Source organism: Suncus etruscus, chromosome 17 (genome assembly GCF_024139225.1).
Source record: "Suncus etruscus isolate mSunEtr1 chromosome 17, mSunEtr1.pri.cur, whole genome shotgun sequence".
Classification (NCBI taxonomy): Eukaryota; Metazoa; Chordata; class Mammalia; order Eulipotyphla; family Soricidae; genus Suncus; species Suncus etruscus.
Genome location: NC_064864.1, coordinates 73,003,278 through 73,023,397, shown reverse-complemented (window position 1 = coordinate 73,023,397; position 20,120 = coordinate 73,003,278). Strand labels below are relative to the sequence as shown.

At 51.4% G+C, this 20,120-nt stretch overlaps 2 protein-coding genes and 1 non-coding gene across 3 annotated transcripts in view; 2 read left to right on the top strand and 1 right to left on the bottom strand.

Moving 5' to 3' along the window:
• Positions 1-10,502, top strand: part of ASPG (asparaginase) — a 107,809-nt gene extending 97,307 nt beyond the window's left edge. Inside the window, exon 17 of the mRNA XM_049790351.1 lies at positions 10,493-10,502. The gene's annotated coding sequence lies outside the window, so the exon portion shown is untranslated. The remainder of the gene's footprint in view (positions 1-10,492) is intronic.
• The window catches only part of ATP5MJ (ATP synthase membrane subunit j), a 425,762-nt gene that overhangs the window by 249,959 nt on the left and 155,683 nt on the right, over positions 1-20,120 (bottom strand). The window lies entirely within an intron of this gene.
• Positions 12,568-12,674, top strand: LOC125995261 (U6 spliceosomal RNA). Its single transcript, XR_007490811.1, has one exon. It is a non-coding gene; the product is annotated as a U6 spliceosomal RNA (small nuclear RNA).

Sequence of the window (20,120 nt, the reverse complement as noted above, 5' to 3'; positions counted from 1 at the left end):
GAACAAACTGAGAAGATGTGGAGTCTATGCACAGTAGAACTCTCCTGTGCCTAGTAAGAAGAGATGAAACTGGGTATTTCCCCAAAACAAAAAAGTGAATTTAATTAAAAAAAAAATAAAGAATAGGATATATCAAAGATAGCAGGAACAATCTGTGCTGGCAGGGATGTGATGAAAAGGAAACTCTCATCCACCACTGTTAGGAATGTTCTCTGGTCAAACCCTGTGGGAAACAATTTTGAAGGGTGCTCAGGAAACTAAGAATCAAGCTGCCGTGTGACCTAGCAGTTCACTGTGGGGCATCGACCCCAGGACAGAAACACTTTCATTCAGAAGGACGTGTGCACACCATGATGTGCTGCAGCATCAGCAGCATAGCTGATATGGAGTCAACGTTGGTGTCCAACACAGATGAAGGGATTGTGAAGATGTGAGACATGTATTCAATGGAATAGTACGCAGCTGCAAGAAATGATTAAATCAGACTACAATCTGGTCAGAACTGGAAAATGCGTTGAATGAGGAAAGCCAGAAGAAGAAAGACAAGCACGGGATGATCTCAGTTATCTGTGGTTATACAATAACCAGATAAAGAAATGTAATGCAGTGATGGGGCATGCCTAGATCACCTTTGACCCCAGAGCCTAGGGAGGAGGAGGAAAGAGGAGAGAAGGAAAGAAATCAAGGCAAGAAGGAAGAAGATGAGAAAAGGAAGTAACAAGGGGCCAGGGTTTTGGTTACACTGGTGACATGGGACAGTGGGGCAGATAAACACCCAAGCACTGACTTGGCAACACTGAAAATCTAAGCTGCGACCACCCAACTCTGTCATGTGCCTGTCAGGGTGACAAGGTGGGGAGATGGGGGAGGAGTGATGATGAAGTGACAAGAGCACTAGTTAGAGGATTGACATGGGTGGTGGGACTGGGTTGAAATATTATAAAAGTCAACCATCAATATAATATATATAATGCTAGTCCTTTAAATAAAAAAACATTTTTTAAGTCACTGCAGGTTAACAATAGCACAGTGAGGAGGGTGTTTGCCTTCACATGGCTGACCTGGGTTTGATCTTTGGCATTCTGTAGGGTTCCCCAAGCCTGCCAGCAGTGATTCCTGAGCGTAGAACCAAGAGCACTGTTAGGTGTGGCCCCCAAACCAAATTTTTAAAAAAGCACTGCAGGTCAGGTCCAAGCTCCCTGAGGAGAAGGAGGAGGAGAGGAGCCTGATAGGACAGAGCCTCCCGTGCTCCCGGGGAGGAGGAAGCACAGCAAGTCTCGGAGATAGAGCCCGAGGAAGAGACCCAGGCTCCTTGCACACAACTGACCTGGCAACCCTGAGCACAAAGCCACGAGTGAGCCCTAAGCACTCCCGGGGTGTTCCCAAACTACACTGCTCTGTGGCCCAGGGGAGAAGCTGCGTTTCCCAGGAGATAGATGCACAAGAACAGACATGGAGCAAGGGAGGGTCTGGAGGTGCCAGTAGCCATGCCCAGGCACCAGCTGCTCCCCCCAGGCCATGATGGCGTCGCCTCTCCTCTCAGCACAGAGACGGCTGCAGTGCCTCAAAACGAGTCTGTGTTGGAATTGTAAATTGGGGTTCAGGGCACACAGAGGGTTCAGAGTAAGAGGGGCAGGCCAAGAGGGGACAGCAAGCTACCCGTAGGGCACACAGGGGCGACTTCTAGGGGGTGAACAAAAGTAAGTTTGCAGGTTCACGGAACATGTGGAGGGCAGGAAAGTTGGCAAGCACAGAGGGCTCTGGCCTTGCACAGCCTCCCCTGTCCCCTGAGTATGGCCAGGATTTCTTTTTTTTTTTTTTTTTTTTTTTTTTGCTTCTTTGGGCCACACCCAGTGACGCTCAGGGGTTACTCCTGGCTATGCACTCAGAAATCGCTCCTGGCTTGGGGGACCATATGAGACACCGGGGATCAAACTGCGCTCTGTCCTAGGTTAGCACGTGCAAGGCAAACACCCTACCACTGTGCCACCACTCTGGCTCCAGGAGTGTGGACCCAAAATAAAAGAAAATAAATGAGGGGCCGGGTAGGTGGCGCTGGAGGTAAGGTGTCTGCCTTGCAAGCGCTAGCCAAGGAAGGACCGAGTCCCATATGGTCCCCCCAAGCCAGGGGCGATTTCTGAGCACATAGCCAGGAGTAACCCCTGAGCGTCAAACGGGTGTGGCCCAAAAACCAAAAAAAAAAAAAAAAGAAAATAAATGAAATAGTAAGATTTACGCGCGTGCGCACACACACACACACACACACACACAGACACACACACACACACACACCACATTGACAGAGCAATAGTACAGTGGGTATGGTGTTTGCCTTACAAGTGACCAACCCAGGTTCAATCCCCAGAATCCCAGATGACCCCTGAGCCTGCCAGGAGTGATTATTTGGGGGGGAGGGGGTCCTGGCTCTGCACTCAGAAATTGCCTCTGGCAGGCTCAGGGAACCATTTGGGATGCCGGGAATCGAACCACTGTTGGCTGCATGCAAGGCAAACGCCCTACCACTGTGCTATCTCTCTGACCACCAGGAGTGATTCTTGAATGTGAGCCAGAAGGAACCCCTGAATGTTGCTGGGTGTGGCCAAAACAAAAAACAAAAAACAAAAACAAACAAAAAATCACTCTCATACACTTACAAATATGCTCAGTCTCAGGCTTCCAATCATACATTCATACGCACACATTTTTTTTTTTTTTTTGGTTTTTGGATTTTGGGTCACACCCGGCATGCTCAGGGGTTACTCCTGGCTCTATGCTCAGACATCGCCCCTGGCAGGCACGGGGGACCATATGGGATACCGGAATTTGAACCACTGTCCTTCTGCATGGAAGGCAAACGCCTTACCTCCATGCTATCTCACCGGCCCCCATACGCACACATTCTTAAACTTGCTTTTATACATACATACACATATGTTGGGACCCGTTTACATATACACAGACACACATACACTTTTATTTCACACACACTTCCACACACATTCATACGCATACTCTGAAACTCCCTTTCTTACCCATTTACACTCACAGTCTCACACATACTCACTGCTGGCTTCATGGAAATCTCAGAGTAGCCAGAAAGCAACATGCAATCTCACTCCCAAAGTTTGAGAAAGAGATAAACAGCTTCTCTGAAAGCAGAGTGTAAGGAAGCAGGTTCTAGGGGCTGTGGCAGGGAACATGGACACTTTTCAGATTTTCCTGAAAACTGGGAGCATACAGGTACAAGACCAGAGCGAAAGCACAGCAAGGAGATGTTTGTGATAAATGTGATAAATGGGTTTTAATAAACTAAGGAGAATTACACGCATCGTGCGCGTGGCTCCTGTCACGTTTATTTAGAGTAAAGCGCAGTCGTCATAATTAGTTGCATCTTACTGTGTTCATTAAAAGCCTTTCTAATGACCACTTGGAGGAATAAGTAGAATGAATTTCTTTTTCGTTCATCTGAGGAATTAATTAAACAAAAGCCAACTTCAGGCCTGTTCAGGATGAGCTGAGAGCAGCGGCTTACACACCAGCGAGGTTGCCCCATACATGTACAGGATGGGCCAGCAGCCCTGCTGCAATAGGAAGGCCTCCTCCTCCAGGCAGCACTCCTTGAGTACTTCAATCTCCAGACTCTCTCTGGCCTCACTCTGTCTCCTAAACTCTCCACAACTTTATCTCCAGGGGCTGAGCTCAGCCAGGCCAGCGAGGGGGATCAGGGGACCGGAGTATGGACCCTGCCCTCTGTGGAGCCTCTGGGGCACCAGCTGGTTTTCAGGGGTCAGTGTGGGCATGGGGTGGCTCTGGCCTGCAGCAGAGGCTAGAGAGGCTGCCCCAAGTCAGGGGCAAAGAAATCAGGGGGAGGCGCGCAGGGTCCACGACCTGCCTTGTGCAGCGGTAAGGAGGAGAGAGACAGCGCCAGACACATCGGACATCATCTCCTGCCTATACCATACATGCCAGGCACATTGGAACATGCATATTCATGCTGCATTCCTATGTGTGTGACAAAGCATGCGACACAGCACATGCATGTAGGCAACACACACATACATTGCCACATAACTATGTCATGCATAGCACATGGGTATGTGTCATGTGTAGTTCCTGTGCATACATACCACACATGCAGTGTGGCTACATGGCTCATATATACACATGCAGTGCACACCTATCCACTACACCTGTTGCCTGGTTCTCATGTGCTGCGTGTCCAGAGGACACACGTGTACGTTACCTATGTGCCATCCTGGGTGGCCCCATGCACTGTCCCAGACTTGGTCTGGCCTGTCCAGGAGTATCTTGGCCCTCGCAGGCCATCCAGGTGCTGTTGATCCTCTCTTCGTGCCAGCCAGACCCCCTCCAGTGCCAGCTGCTCACCAGGCCTGGGTCCCCTAGACTCATCATCAGGCTGACAGAAGTTGGTTCCTGGAGTTTGGGGGGCAGCCATTGGGTGGATGACATTGGAGATTCCCCCAGCAAAGTGCTGCTGGCCAGGCCAGGCCTAATGGGAGCAGATAGCTGCACTCCCAGAGTGAGTCTGGAGACCCTCCAGGGCCAGAACTCATACTTCCTCTGTCCTGCCCCCTCATTCTCAACCTGGAGACTGGGGCGTTGAGGTCAGGCTGGGCCCACACCCCTCCCAGGATGAGCTGACTGTGCAGAGGCATCTGCAGCTCCCCAGGGCAGCCTCAGGTGCAGTTCAGGGGTGCCCCCTGCTTGCAGGCGGAGGTGATCGGCCAAGTGGGGCCCCCATTAGTAGCCCGCCCATCCGTGGCCAGAGAGAGACACGCTCAATTACACCTGCAAGCAGGAGCAGCACGGCGGTGGGAATCTGGGCTGGGGCTGGAGCCTCCTGTGGACACCCCTAAGTCAGGATTGTAAGTGGGAGGCACCCAAAGGCAGTTGTAGGCCGACCCAGAATCACTCTCAGACCACCACCCACTTAATCTCAAGCTTGGTCTTTCTCCAGTGCCACGTATGCACTTGCTCCCACCCGGGCTGGTCCGTGTCCCCATGGGCACCGCTGTCATGAACAGAACCTGGGTTCCCCCTAGGTCTAGGAGGACCTTGACTCTGGCTGCTCCCCACCCCACCCTATGAGTCCTACTGCAGCAGAAGCTAATGGAAGTGCCAAAGGCAGAAAGTTTGAGACCGTCACTTGAGCCTGGCCTTGGGGTTCACGCTGGGAGGGTCAGTGGAGGCACAACCAGAGTCCTGTGCTGGTCCTGCCCGTGGCTGCCTGCTAGATGCTGCTGGAAAGAAAGCCATCTTCCTCAACCCCAGTGAACTCAGCTCGCTCCAGGCGACACGGGCAAGATAGGGCCTATCCCTCTGGTTGTCACAGGTGACCCTGCCAGAGGCCAGTGTGGAATGCCAGGAATACACTCCTCCCTGAGCCAGGCTCCCCCTTTATCACTTCACCTCCCTCCCCACCCATGGGGAACATAACATGGACACCACCTCCCAGTGTCCTGCCCTCTGTCTCCCACAGGGATGACACCTGCTCAGCACCCCAGGCTCGTTGGGGTCCCAACTCCTACCCATGTGGCTCTGGCCAGAGGGGAGCTCTGAGAGCCCACAAGCTCAGCTACAGTGTCCACCACACAGAGCCTGAGCACAGAAAGGCTGGACTGATAGGACATTGCCATGCTCCCAGCACCTCCTGGAGTGGAGCAGCTGCAAGGAGCCCACCCCCTGTCTTTCCAGAGCTGGAGTACAGGCAGGAGCTGGGAGGAGGGGCAGTGGCTTGGGGGAGTCCCAGGCTGCCCCCTGGGGTTCCCAGAAGCCTGCTGACATGGCACAGCTGGCCAGGGGCTCAGCTTGGCACCCAGCACCCCTGTGTCAGGAAGAATGTGGGTCACACATGGGAAACAGAAATGGGACAGCATGGTGTTTCCTGCTGTACCCACAGGTCCAACACATCTGCCCAACACGGACATTCCCAACATGAATGCTCTCAAAATGGGTGTTCCCAACACCAGTGATCCCAGGACAGATGCTCCCTGCATGGGTGCCCCCAACACAGCTCTCCAAAAGTAGGTGCTCCATTGCACGTGCTCCCAACTCCCTACTCAATACTTGCTGCTCAGGTGCTGAAGGAGGGCTGCTGTGGAACCTCAGCAGCCCACACCCCCATGACCAGTACCCCTGGCCTGGCAATCCGCCCTGTGCCCCGGGGTCACACCACGAGGGGCCCTGAGGTGGTCCAGGGCTTGTCAATCAGCGGCTGAAGGCTGAGCCGCCTCATCTCCTATCACTGGGATTCCTGATGGGCCATGATTTATGAGATGGCTGCGCGGGGCAGCAGGGCGCTAGTGTAATTCACACCAGGCTCATTTCGGATGCAGTCAGGGACCCTGTATTTCACGATGACAATGTAATCACAGAGCCACATTAAAAAGTCATTATTGTTTAGAATCCAGCTTGGTTTGAAAAACACTTACTATAAAATTCAACAGCCTTTGTAAATGGCCGGAAAGGCCGGCAGGCCGCGAGGTGGTGATTTAGACAAGAACTCAGGGCTGGATTGACTCGGTGGGACTTTGGGGGTCCCTGCGTTTATAGGGATGATTAGTGAGCAATCAGGGAAATGGACTCCTCGTGGGTCTGTAAACAGCGCCAGATGGAGCCATGCCCAAGAACCACCTCTACCAGACACCCATGTCTGCTGGGAGCTCAGTGAGGAGGGGAGGGGCCACAGGCCCAGGGTCTGGCTTCCTGGCTCCCTACAGGGTTGTCAGGACTCTAGAACCAGCAGCACTTGGCCTAGGGCAGTGGTCGGCAACCTGCGGCTCGAGGGCCACATGTGGCTCTTTTCTTTTTAATGGAGTAAACACATTTTTATTGGAAAGTGATTAAAAGCTCCTATCTTCTAGTACCTTAAGACTAATACCTTGCACCCATCTGGAGTGCTTCCCTAGCTCCACATGTGGCTCTTTACACTTTTTTTTTGTTTATTTTTGGGCCACACCCGGCGTTGCTCAGGGGCTACTCCTGGCTGTCTGCTCAGAAATAGCTCCTGGCAGGCACGGGGGACCATATGGGACACCGGGATTCGAACCAACCACCTTTGGTCCTGGATCGGCTGCTTGCAAGGCAAACACCGCTGTGCTATCTCTCCGGGCCCTATAATATCTTTATTTAAGCATCTTCAATTAAGAATCTTCAATTCAATCCCCAGGCATCCTATATTGTCCCTCACGCCAGGAGCAATTTCTGAGCACATAGCCAGGAGTAACCCCTGAGTATCACTGGGTGTGGCCCAAAAACCAAAAAAAAAAAAAAAAAAAAAAAAGAATGGACTTATGCTCACACATGTGAATGTACTCACATACATGCTCACACATATGAATGTATTCACATACATGAATGTACTCACATTCACAAACATGAATGCACTCACACACTAGCTATGACCCCCTCTCCTGCCCACTGGCTGTTCCCATGCTCCCTGTGACCCTGTTACCTGAAGGCAGACTCCTGGACTGCAGGTGTGAGAGGCACTTACTGATGCATATAGGAGTCAGGAACATTCACTGAATGTGGTCAGGAGCACTCATGGGATGGCAGTACTCCTAGGGACACTCAGGAAGCAGAGTTGTGGGAGTTCTTGTGGGAGCACTCCTGGGAACGCAGGTGTGGTGGGAGTGGGAGGTACCCTCTGCTAGGTTCCAGGAGCATCCCTGGTGAATCTCGGCTGTGGAGTCTGGCTGGAGCATCGGGTCGGCCACCTGAGGAAGCCAAGGGCCTTGGTGAGGTCAGGCACTTGCTCAGTTCCCAGGAAGGCAGGCAGAGCACAGAGTGACCCTCAGGTGGAGAGCGGCCAGCACTGGGCACAGGTGGTCAGCTGGGAGCCCTCCCACCTCCTCCCACATGAATGGGGCACCCAGGGGTGACCATGGGAGAGGTGGAATGCCAGTGCAGGCCCAGCCCATGACCAAAGGACACAGTAGCACCTGGGAGCTGAGCGGGGACAGAGAGCTGCGGAGACAGCAAGATATTGAGAACACAGCGGGAAGCACAAAACAGAACCAGCAGTGCAGAGGCCAGAACCTGAGACCTGCTGTGGAGCAGTCCCAGACTCATGATTGCTGCCAAGTTTTTCTCTTGTTCAGAGCTAGGGAAGGGCTTGTGAAGAGGCCCAGGCACCTCAGGAGGTGACCCCAACACTTTGACATGGCATTATCCTAGTAGCCACAGTACCAGCCCTGCTGCCATCCCAGGCAGCCCCTGGAGGGGACAGATCATTCGTGGAGCCAAATCAGGAAACATTCGTTTGCATGTTCTGTGTTTACACAGCCACATGGCTCTTTATCGAGTGCTTTGGTCACAATCTTTATTAGAGCACTTGAGGTTCAAATGGTTGAAGCTTATAGCCTGCAAGGACTGGTCCTGTGCCAGGCCTCACTGGGAAGAGGTTCCAACACTTCCACGAAGTGCTCCAGGATCCTCAAAACATAGAAACCATTTCTTCAGAAACCCAGTTCCTGTGAGTGGAGAAGCATGTCAGAAATCAGGTCTGGAGCCCGGAGAGATAGCACAGCGGCGTTTGCCTTGCAAGCAGCTGATCCAGGACCAAAGGTGGTTGGTTCGAATCCCGGTGTCCCATATGGTCCCCCGTGCCTGCCAGGAGCTATTTCTGAGCAGACAGCCAGGAGTAACCCCTGAGCACCGCCAGGTGTGGCCCAAAAACCAAAAAAAAAAAAAAAAAAAGAAAGAAATCAGGTCTGGGCGTGAGCCATTCATCGCTGGAGTTGCCGGAAATTCTAGAGCCGAAAAGTACAAGAAGATAAAAAGGGCCGGAATGATAGCACCACGGGAGGGGACTGGCCTTAGATGGGGCAGACTGGGTTCCAGTCCCAAATTCCTATACTCCCTGAGCACCTCTAGGAGTGATTCCTGAGGTCAGAGACGGGAGTCAGCCCTGAACAGCACCAACTATAGCCCAAAACAAAAATAATAAAAGTAGGATAAGATGAAACATTTACAAGGGGGGGCGGGCAGTGGCGCTAAAGGTAAGGTGCCTGCCTTGCCTGCGCTAACCTTGGACGGACCGCGGTTCGATCCCCCGGTGTCCCATATGGTCCCCCAAGCCAGGAGCAACTTCTGAGCGCATAGCCAGGAGTAACTCCTGAGCGTTACTGGGTGTGGCCCAAAAACCAAAAAAAAAAAAAAAAGAAACATTTACAAGGGCCTCATCATGCACTTAAAATGGCAGATAAACTTGAAAAACTCCATGGCTAAGGAGTGGCATTTGTACCCCTTGAAAAGTGGAGAAAATTGGGGTGGCTTAAGTACCAACATACAAAGGAAAGGAGCCAAGTGGGCAGGGAAGCACCTGCAAAGATGTGAGGAAACAGCCACATCCGAGGCCAAGGGAAACATCACACTCCCACTAATAACATGCAACTTTCCAAGTGGGCTTACCACTGAGAGATGCTCAGACACAGCACAGCTGGGACACGGGAGACAGAGACACACAGACCCTGATGCCGCAATAGGAAAACGCACCCAGGGTTAGATCCGCTCAGGGCTGCAGGGAGAAAATTGCCAGTCTCGGCTCCTCTCTCTAGAGATGCCCCACAAGGTAATGCTGAGCGGGAGATTCCCCAAGGAAGATGGTGGGTGGGAGGCAGTCTGCCTGCCCAGAAAGACTGAATATTGGGAACAGGAGTGAAGCACAACAGGGAGGGCATTTGCCTTGCATGCGGCCTACCTGGGTTCGACCCCTGGCATTCCATAGGGTCTTCGGAGACAAGTAACCCCCAAGCACTATAGTGTGTGGCCCTAAAACCAAGGGGAAAAAATCCTGGAGCACCTCCTGGCCCAAATAATTGTTCAGATGAGGAACATTGGCAGCTCATGATGGCAACAGTGAATTCCACAGCCTTGACCAGCTCCATGAAACCTCAGGCCCCCGGTCCTATCCTCTCCAGGAGAACAGGGATTCTGAGCCATGAACAGACCACAGATAGTCAGCCTGCAACACCCCAGATCGGCACCTTCCCCCACCAAGGCACTTGGGGAGGAGAGTTCTGGTTCCTGTTCTGTTTCCCAAAGCCCAAGTGTGAGCCAGAGAACTAGTGAGTGGGTACAGCAAGAGGAGACCCCCCCACACACACACATGGTACATCTGACTCAGAAACCTCAGGATCTCTTCCTTTATCATGCTGCCTAGGAAGAGCTCAGGTGACATTGTAGGATTAAAGAGCCCTGCCTGACCCTGCTCTCAGGCCCTGGGAGCAGAGGGGACAGTCCAGCTGCAGACAGAGTGCCAGAGTGTTCAGGATGGGGCAGACTGGACAGCAGCAGAGCAGGAACACAGGAAATATAAGTTGCTGGGAACTCACTGCCCTAGGGAGACGACAGGTGACAGAGATGAGGGGTAGCAGCAGGCACAGGTCATGCACAGGAACAGCAAGAGCAGGCAGGCAGCAGAGCAGGTGACCGAGCACCAGCAAGAGCACAGGGACAGGAACATTAGACAGCACTGGAGATAGCATCAGGCTCACGAACTGGGGAGTGGGGGAGAGAGAGAGAAAAGGAGGGAGGGAGGGAGAGAGAGGGAAAGAAAGAAGGAGGGAGGGGAGGAGGGAGGGAGGGAGGGAGACCAATCTACATGTGTCGAATGGACAAAGCAGACACCAGCAATGCATGGAAATGCACAAACCCCACCTGAAAATCAAATAAGACACTCAACACCAACAGGGTCGATGAAGAAAACACCTTTGGGTGAGCAGAGATGGAAACAAAATAAAGAAAAACATAGGACCAGAATGGAAGGAAGCAGGAAATAGAACAAACTGAAACCAAGCACTGCCTCAGATCAGCACCACCCTGCAACATAGGACACTGCCGAGAAAGGAAACTCCAAGGACCAAATGAAGACGAGGCCAGCGAAGTGCCCAGAGAGGCCACAGTGGGCGGCAGGAAGGGAAGATGGAAGCTCAGTTCTTCCCACACACTGAGGTGAACAAGAGACGAGACTTGGCCTCGCTGGAGAGATATCGAGAGACACAGATGGTGGGGTGGGAAGAGGTATGACCACAGCCCACACAGCAGGACAGGGAGACCCAAAGCAGGGGGGCTCCAGGAGGACTTGGGGTGGGAGCACTGATAGAAGCACGTGAGGAAAGACTGGCTCAGGTCACACACAGGCCTCTCTGCTTGCAGGCAACATTTGTTACACATGAAGGACGTTTAGCAGGAACCCTCAAATGCTGCAGAGGGGCCGGCCCAGCACCAGCCTGACTCACGCGGCCCAGGGGCCTCCTCAGAAACACAGGGTCAGGAATATGCCACAACGTAGTTCACACAGAAACATGGTTCTTGGCTTCCTGATTCCTGCGGGAGGCTGCTGAGGAAGACCCCAGTGAACTTAGTCCCATCAGGGTTTGCTGGCCAGGTAGGTGGTCTCAGCCCACAAGATGGTACCAGACTCCTGCCTGGTGCCTTTAAAAAGCCTCTGCATTCCTCCATTCTTAGCTTCCTGATCCCTGTCGAAGGCTGCTGAGGAAGACCCCAGCACGTAATCCCATCAAGGTTCTCTGGCCAAGAAACAGAGAAGCAAGGAGGAGCGAGGCCACTCTATTTTGCTATGCAGCTACATACATCTCCTAGCCCATGAACCCCACCATGACATGCAGTAAAAGCCACACTACAAGCGTGTCAATAGGGAAACAATGCCAGGACAACAGCATGCATAGAAAATGAAGATGGCAGCTTTGATGACCCAGAAAATATCAACCACATAGTTAACCTCTCAGACAAGGAATTTAGAATTATATGAAGGATGCTCATAGAACTCAAAGAAAGGATAGATTAAGCTAAACAGAACATAAGGATAGAAATCAGAAAACTCCAAACTGGGGCTGGAGAGATAGCATGGAGGTAAGGTGTTTGCCTTGCATGCAGAAGGACAGTAGTTCAAATCCTGGCATCCCATTTGGTCCCCTGAGCCTGCCAGGAGCAATTTCTGAGCATAGAGCCAGGAGTAACCCCTGAGTGCTGTTGGGTGTGACCTCCTCCCCCACCAAAAAAAAAAATAAACTCCAAACTGAAACAACAGGACTGAAAAACTCAGTAGATGAAATGAAAAACTCAATGGAAAGCCTCGCCAACAGAGTAACAGCAGCTGAGGACAGAATCAGCGAGCTGGAAGATGAGATGCAGAGCAACTCCGTACAGCAAAAGAGACTGGAAAGAACCTTAAAGCAAATGATCAAACAATGGAAAAATACTCAAAGAATGTGAACAGATGAAAATAGAAGTCCTTGATAAGTTCAACAGAAACAACATAAGAATCATTGGAGTCCCAGAGACCCAGGAAGAAAATCCCCAGGTAGAATCAATAGTCAAGGACATCATTACAGGGAAACTCTCGGAACTAAAGATGGCATGCAACCAAATCCTGCACACCCGAAGAGTACCAGCTAAAAGAGACCCAAAGGAAAGCACCCAAGACACATCTTAGTCACAATGACAAATTCCACAAATAGGGACAGAATATTGAAAGCAGCAAAATCCAAATTCAAAGGAGCATTATTAAGATTTACAGCAGTGCTCGCTTCGGCAGCACATATACTAAAATTGGAACGATACAGAGAAGATTAGCATGGCCCCTGCGCAAGGATGACACGCAAATTCATGAAGCGTTCCATATTTAAAAAAAAAAAAAAAAAAGATTTACAGCAAACCTGTCACAAGAAACCCTCTGGGAGTTTCTCTGCAATGATGACCTGTTTGTAATCATGGTGTTTAAATAAAATTAAAATAAATAAAATAAATAAAAGCAACAAATACAACAAAAAGAAACGTGGTTCACACAGGAACATTCCACAACATGGCCCACAAAAGAATGTACCACAACATGAAATGGTAATGTGTCGTTACATGGGTCACATGCTGCAACATGGCTCACAGGAACATGCCACAATAGGGTTCAGATGGGAACATGCACAACATGGTTGGGGTGGGAACATCCCGCATCATGGTCACATGGGAACATCCTACAACATGGATTACATGGGAGCATGCCACAATATGGTTCACACAGGAACACCCCACATCATGGTTCAGAGCAAAATCTCATCATGGGCAGGAGGCTGTGGGGGTCAGTCCCAGCAATGCTCAACAATGTGCCCAATAGATTACTGCAGGTGACGCCCCATCCTAGGGGCCCTCAAAGGGCATTTCAGAAACACCCACAGCGACACAGACACATCCAGACACCTTCCCCCTTTCTTCTCTCATGCAATAACCTGAAAATGTGATTTGATCCCTGGGCTCAAGTAGAGGAACTGGCTCTTCTCAGAGTTGCAGACAAGTGCTGGGTGGGGGGGGGGGCACAGCCCCAGGCGGCGCCCGCATTCCTTCACCGAAGGCACAGCCGTCTGGCACTGTGTTGCTGAGCACAATATGTCCTGAGGGTGTGCCAAAGCGGCTGGCTCGGAGCCTCAGCCTGGCATCGCCTGCCCTGCACACGGCCAAGATGTGGCTGTTTCTGGCAACCTTCACGGGGCTGCAAGGCGAGGGCCATGCCCTGCTTCCTATATCTAAACATCTCTAAGCTCCAGTCCCTGCCTGGCACACACACACCCAAGTTGGACACAGCCCCTGGATGAGGCACAAATGGGGGCAGCGCCCGGCAGGTGGAGCTGGGGGGTGTCTGAAGCTGGCATCGGCTGGTGCCAGTCTCAGCAAGGGGTTTACAGAGCTCTGAAAATAAAACATGCTCCTTCTCAGGTGGGTAGAGAGCAGTTGTGGGCACCAGCCAGCTGGGCAGGTGCCACGTTCTCAGATGTAAATGCAGCCCAGACAAATGGGTGCCAAGTTATACCAAAGAATGAGGAACCACCCACCTGTGTGACCTGCCAGTCAAGGGACACTGCTGTGCCCTGGGCCACCAACCCATAGCAGGACACAGGTGCAGGCAAGGCCTTTGGGAGGGCTGAGTGGGGACAGACCAGAAGGTCTGGTCACCCACAGCTGAGAGGATGGGCTCTCAGTGAGAGGGCATCCATAGGGGCAGGGAGGAGCATAAGCAGTAAAGAGTGAGGGAAGGAAGTGAGAGACAGCAATGCACAGAAGGCGAATAGCACCCTGGTCCCTGACCAGAGCCAGAGAGTGGAGGCACTTGCACCTGACCACATAGTCAGAGGGAGATTGACACCCTCACTGGACCACACAGCCCAGGTCCCTGAACAGAGCAGAAAGGGTGATGGGAAGCCCCGGGACAGAGTGGGGAATGCTGGAGCAGCAGTTTCTGCTCACATGGACCAGGTCTCCAACTCCCCCCCCTCCCAGGATATCTCTTCCATGCCAAGAGCAAGCATGTCACAGCTAGAAACGACAATCCAGACACTCAGAAATGACCTGCTTGTGAGTGGGAGAGGGGCTGGCTAAGATAGGACAGTGAGGCTTTTGCCCATTCTGTCCTGCTGGATGGTTTGGGCTTCCGATGGGGAGGGCACAGCAGACCCCCACAGCTCTGAGAAACAGCTTCTAGTGGTGCACACCTGCTTCTAGGCCCCAACCGGGCTCCCCACAGGTTCGGAGACAGAGGTGTGTGGAAGAGACAGAGCGGATGGTGACGAACACACACCTGGAGCCCTGAACCATCTGCAGTGGGTCTCAGGCTGTGCAGACAGGACCAACCAGGAGTGGAGAATGGAGTGATCGGGACCTGCTCGGAGACACTGAAAGGTCACAGAATGAGCCAGCAAGGGACTCAATGGTCTCTGACTCTAGAACCAGACTCTCAGAGCCACAGAAGGACAACCACACGAGGGCAGGGAGAGCTAAGATGGATGATACACAAGCAAAGCCAAATAAATCACCTCCAGAGCAGCGCACAGCACAGACACACAAACAGCATGCACAAAGGTGTGTGACACAACTGAGCACTGCAGACAGAGTGGGCACCATCAGCTGCACTACCTTGTAGCTATTGCCAAAGGGAACTAGGGTGGATGGTGCTGGGGATAGGGAAAGAGGGGCGGGAGGCTCAGCAGTACTGCAGGGTCCAGGAATGGTGCCCCTGAAAATTCAGGCTTGCCCTCAGCGCCTCAGGTCTGCATCCCAGAGAAATAATGTCAGAACCTCCCAGACTGACTAGGCTCAAGTGCACTAATGTTAGGGCCCATGGCAAAGACATTGGGGGCCAGGGCTGAGGCAGGGACAGCGTTCAGAAGTCTCCCTTCTGCCCTGTACAAGGCCAGCTTGGGTCATCACTTGGTGCTCCTAGCCAGTAACTACACACCTGCTCCGTGGAACATTGCTTGATCAGAAAGGACAGGACCTAGGGGGCCAGGGAGTGAATTCTGGGTGCACTGAGAAGTGATGCATTCCCACAGAAACAGGTAATGACATGCTAGGAAAAAATAAGCAGACAAAATGATAACAGCAGGAAATGGGCAAGTTCTCTAAAATGAAAGATGCTGAAGGCAGGACATGCAGACAAGCCGACAGATGAGGCAGGAGACAGCCACGGTCATCCTCTCCAGCTCTTTGTTATTCTTTGTTTCTTTTCTTTCTTTCTTTTTTTTTTTTTTTTTTTAGCTCTGAGATCTGTATTCACCAGGCCCTGCTCAGGGTGAACCTCTGGCAGCTGCCCAGGCATCAGCATGTGAGAAAGAAGGGTATAAGGGCAGAGCTCTGGTCCTGAACTCAGTGCCCTGACCTGACACTAAAGGACATGGAAACCAGCAGAAATCCTGACCCAAGTGGGTGACGCCCTGAATCTGGTCCCCGGGACCACCTTGTGTGTGTCCCCTCCAAACACATTTTAAGTTTTTTTTTTGGCCACACCCATTTTGATGCTCAGGGGTTACTCCTGGCTAAGCGCTCAGAAATTGCCCCTGGCTTGGGGGGACCATATGGGACGCAGGGGGATCGAACTGTGGTCCGTTCCTTGGCTAGCACTTGCAAGGCAGACAACTTACCTCTAGCGCCACCTCACTGGCCCCTCCAAACACATTTTTAAAAGTACAGGGGCTGGATAGAATGTTTGTCCCACATGTGACAGGCCTAGGTTCAATCCTCAGTACACCACATGGTGCCCCCAGTCCTGCCAGGAGTGATCCCTAGACACAGAGCAAGGAGTAAGCCTTTAGCACCACTGGGTGAGAAAAAAAAAAAGGGAAGGAAGGAAGGAAGGAAGGAAGGAAGGAAGGAAGGAAGGAAGGAAGGAAGGAAGGAAGGAAGGAAGGAAGGAAGGAAGGAAGGAAGGAAGGGAGGGAGGGAGGGAGGGAGGGAGGGAGGGAGGGAGGGAGGGAGGGAGGGAGGGAGGGTGGGAGGGAGGGAGGGTGGGAGGGAGGGAGGAAGGAAGGAGGGGAGAAAAAGAAAGAAGAGAGGAAGGAAGGAGGGCAGAAGGAAGGAAGGAGAGAGGAAGGAAGGAGTGTCAGGGCCTTCTTGGTCTGGACACTCAAGGGAATTCTCAGGAAAGTGGGTGACAGAGTAGAGGAGTGATAAATGACAGAGCCACACTCAGTGGTGTGGGAGAACCTACATTCTGCTTTATAGAAAAGTACACAGGCTACTTGAGCAAGATGTTTGCAAGTCATAACTTTTTGTTTAATTAAAAAAAAGTACATTTGTTTCTTTGCAGAATCAAACATATCTTTCTTGTTAACAAGAGCTTTATTAATACAAACTGTTCGATCTTCAAAACAATTCACATGCCTATAAGGTGGGTTGCAGGCCTTCTAAAAGATACACTTCAATCAAGAGACAGAGACAAGTTTCTGTTTGAGCCCAGAGGCTTCCCTGGGATCAAAGAGGGTAAATATTAACATCTCAAAGTTTTTTCTCTCAGGCCAGACCCTGGTGTCAATTCTGATGTAAATTAAAAGATTAGCAAGATGCCAGGTTTTCCTATGGAAGTTCCTCTCATCTACAGGAACAAATTTTTTGCTTATAGGGCTTTTGCAGATAACCAAATTCCTAACTAAAAAGAAAAAAAAAAGGTGGGGGGGAGTATGACTGAAAAAGACAAGCTTGATTAGAAAGGGGGCAAATCTTTATCTGGGGAATAGCTTTCCTAAAAACCCATTCTTACTTCTAGGCCAAACCTTGAATGTTATTTCTGAGGTAAAAGATTAGCAAGTCACCAGAAATACCTTATGCATCAGACATGTCCCCAAACCAAACATTCCTTTCATCTGAGAAGGGAGGGCGGCAGGGCAATAACTAAACAACTGTTATTTCAGCTTGAATATATCCCTTCTTGATGATAAATTTTCCAGGTAAAGAGGTAAATGGTCAAATATATAGTACACCAGAAGAAAGATTCATATTTAGGCCAAATAAAATATTTTCAACATTAATAAGCTAAGCTTGAGAAAATATCATAATCACTTATTAGGAGAATAATCTCTCTTTGAGATCTGGTTCAGTCAACCGTGCTGGGGTCTTCACAGCAGGCTCACTGGTTTTAGTTACCCCAACATCGTGGCTTGTGACAAAGACGGGAGGGAGGAAGGAAGAAAGGAATGAGGTCCCAGGAGCGTTGCCCACAGATGCATCCCCTGGGCCACTCCCAGCTTCATGTCCTCACCCATCGGCAGCCCAGACCCTCTGTACAGTTCAGAAAGCAGTGTCAGGAGGTCCACAATAAGGACTCTTGTCCTCTCTGCTGTTCCCACACACCCCAGTTGGTTTCTCTGTCCAGGACTATACAGGCCAAAATCTCCAGCCATACCTCTCCCCATTTCCAAGACTGGAGCCTCTGCAAGGCTCTGGTGTCTTTCCATCCCATCTGTGAGACATGTCTCATGAATGTGGGGCTATCGGGGGTGCCCATGTGCCCCAATTTCCTCTTTCTTTGGGCTGCTGCTGGTCTGGGCAAGAGGGAGGCGGCATTAGGAGAGCCCAGGCACTGCCACCCCCATTCAGCTTCTGGACACACTCTGCACCATGAAATCATTTTTTCCTCCCAGTACACTTAGAAGACTCGCTGCTGAAGGATTTCAGGCCAGGGTCCCTGTTACAGGGCAATTCTCAACTACAAAGGCCGTTTCTCTGAGAAATATGAAGCCTAGTTGGTTTGGTTTCTTTTTGTTTTGGAGCTACACCCAGTGTCACTCAAAGGTTATTACTGGCTCTGGGCTCGGAAATTACTCCTGGTGGTGCTCAGGAGGCTGGATGGTGAAAAGGGAAGTCAACAACTAGTTACACCAGCTCCCACTGCTGTAGTTCGTGGAACTTAAAGGTCAAGTTTTTGTCATTAGAATTCTGTAATTTTCTGGGGCCGGAGAGATAGTATGGAGGTAAGGCGTTTGCCTTTCATGCAGGAGGTCATCGGTTCGAATCCCGGCATCCCATATGGTCCCCGTTGCCTGCCAGGAGCAATTTCTGAGCATGGAGCCAGGAATAACCCCTGAGCACCACCGGGTGTGACCCAAAAACCACCAAAAAAAAAAAAAAAAAAAAAAGAATTCTGTAATTTTCTATGCTTATACCTGCTTTTTGCATCTAACCCTTTTTGTCCTAAAAAGGAAGCTTATACCAACCCTAAGCTCCTGTGATACCTTGTGCTACTTCAAAATGTCTTAGCGGATGTTATGCCCTTATAAGGAAATCGTCCCTACCCCCTCTCCCCTTCTTATGGTATATAAGGATGAACAAAGAAAGCCACGTGGTCCTTTGCCTCTGGACGGTTCTGGACGGGCACTGGACCCTGGCCGGCCAGAATAAAGAACCCACTTGAGCTTTTGCCTGAGTGACTGTCTCTTCATTTCTCTGCGTCGAAGCAGCATCTGGACTACCGAGCTTTTCAGATGGGATGCCAGGGATGGCACCTTGGTGGGCTACGTGCAAGGCAAACGCCCTTCCTGCTGTGCTGTCACTCCAGCCCCTACTGTTCCTTCACAAGGTCTGCTCTCTCTGCAAGAATCTGTCATACCTCACATACGTCGTCAAGCACGTATATCAAAACTGTCCCTTTCTCTTTATCCCTTATTCTTGTCCTGCTCATACCAGCTCTTTATTGGTAGCCTTTTAATATCCATAAACTATATCCCGTGGGCAGCTTCTCATGCCTGACACGAACACATGTGCCTCTCCTCTCTCCTGTAATCCAGCTTTAGGCATGTTAACTGTGTTCAGTAGACACCTACAACTTCATCAGTTACAGCTCCGCTTGGGGTAGGGACGGGGGGTGCACCTGGTGCTCAAGAGTTGTTTGTGGCCAGCTCAGAGACTGTCTCAGGGGACCAGGGACTGGGAGCCAGGCTGTTCTGTGTGCCAGGAAGTGCCTTTGCTCTATACTTACTGCACCCGGCTATCTCCCAACTGGCCATGGCCTGTCTCAAATCACAGGGCTGCTCTGCTCTATGCTGGCTTCTGTGTGCAAGGGTCCCCACAGTAGGAGAGGCCGGGGTCAGAGGGTCAGGGTGGAAGCAGCACTGGGAAACATAGGAGCAAAGGTCTCATTCATGCCTGGGCAGAAGCAGCTTTCATGATGGTCACAAGCATCCACCCCACTTACCCTTCAGCCCAGTATCAGGTCCAGATCTGGGCCCAGTACCTGGGCTCAATGAGGATGCATCACACTGGGACAACCCCAACACGCTGGGCCATTGGTCCCAACCATCACCCCCACCCTGGGGCACAGAAGGGGGGGATGGGGCAGGGCAGGCTGAAGCATTAAGTGGCTTTGGACCAGCTTGGCTCAGGATGACAAGGCGCTTCCTTCCAGATGGTTCTGCAGAGTCTTCTCGTTAGCATGCTAATTTATTCTGACTCATCCCATAGTCACACAGGAAGGGGGGTAGTTCCTTCAATGCCTGAGCAAGCCCCAGGCTCTGGAGTCCCAGCTGGAAGGGCCTCTCTTGCCCCAGCACACAAGGGAGCAGGGCAGGCAGCTGGGAAGGTGTAGACATCCTCAGGCCACCCTGACGTGGGAGACTTTTAGAAAACATCCCTACAAGTGGAGAAGCCATGGGAGAGGCCTTGAGAGCAGAGTGTGCAGAGGAGCATGCGTGGAGGAACATGTATAGGAGAACATGTGTGTAGATAAACATGTATGTGGAGGAGCATGTGTGTGCAGGAGCATGTATAGAGAAGGACACAGAAGTCTGCAGGCCCTAAGGTCTGCATACAGAAGTCTGTAC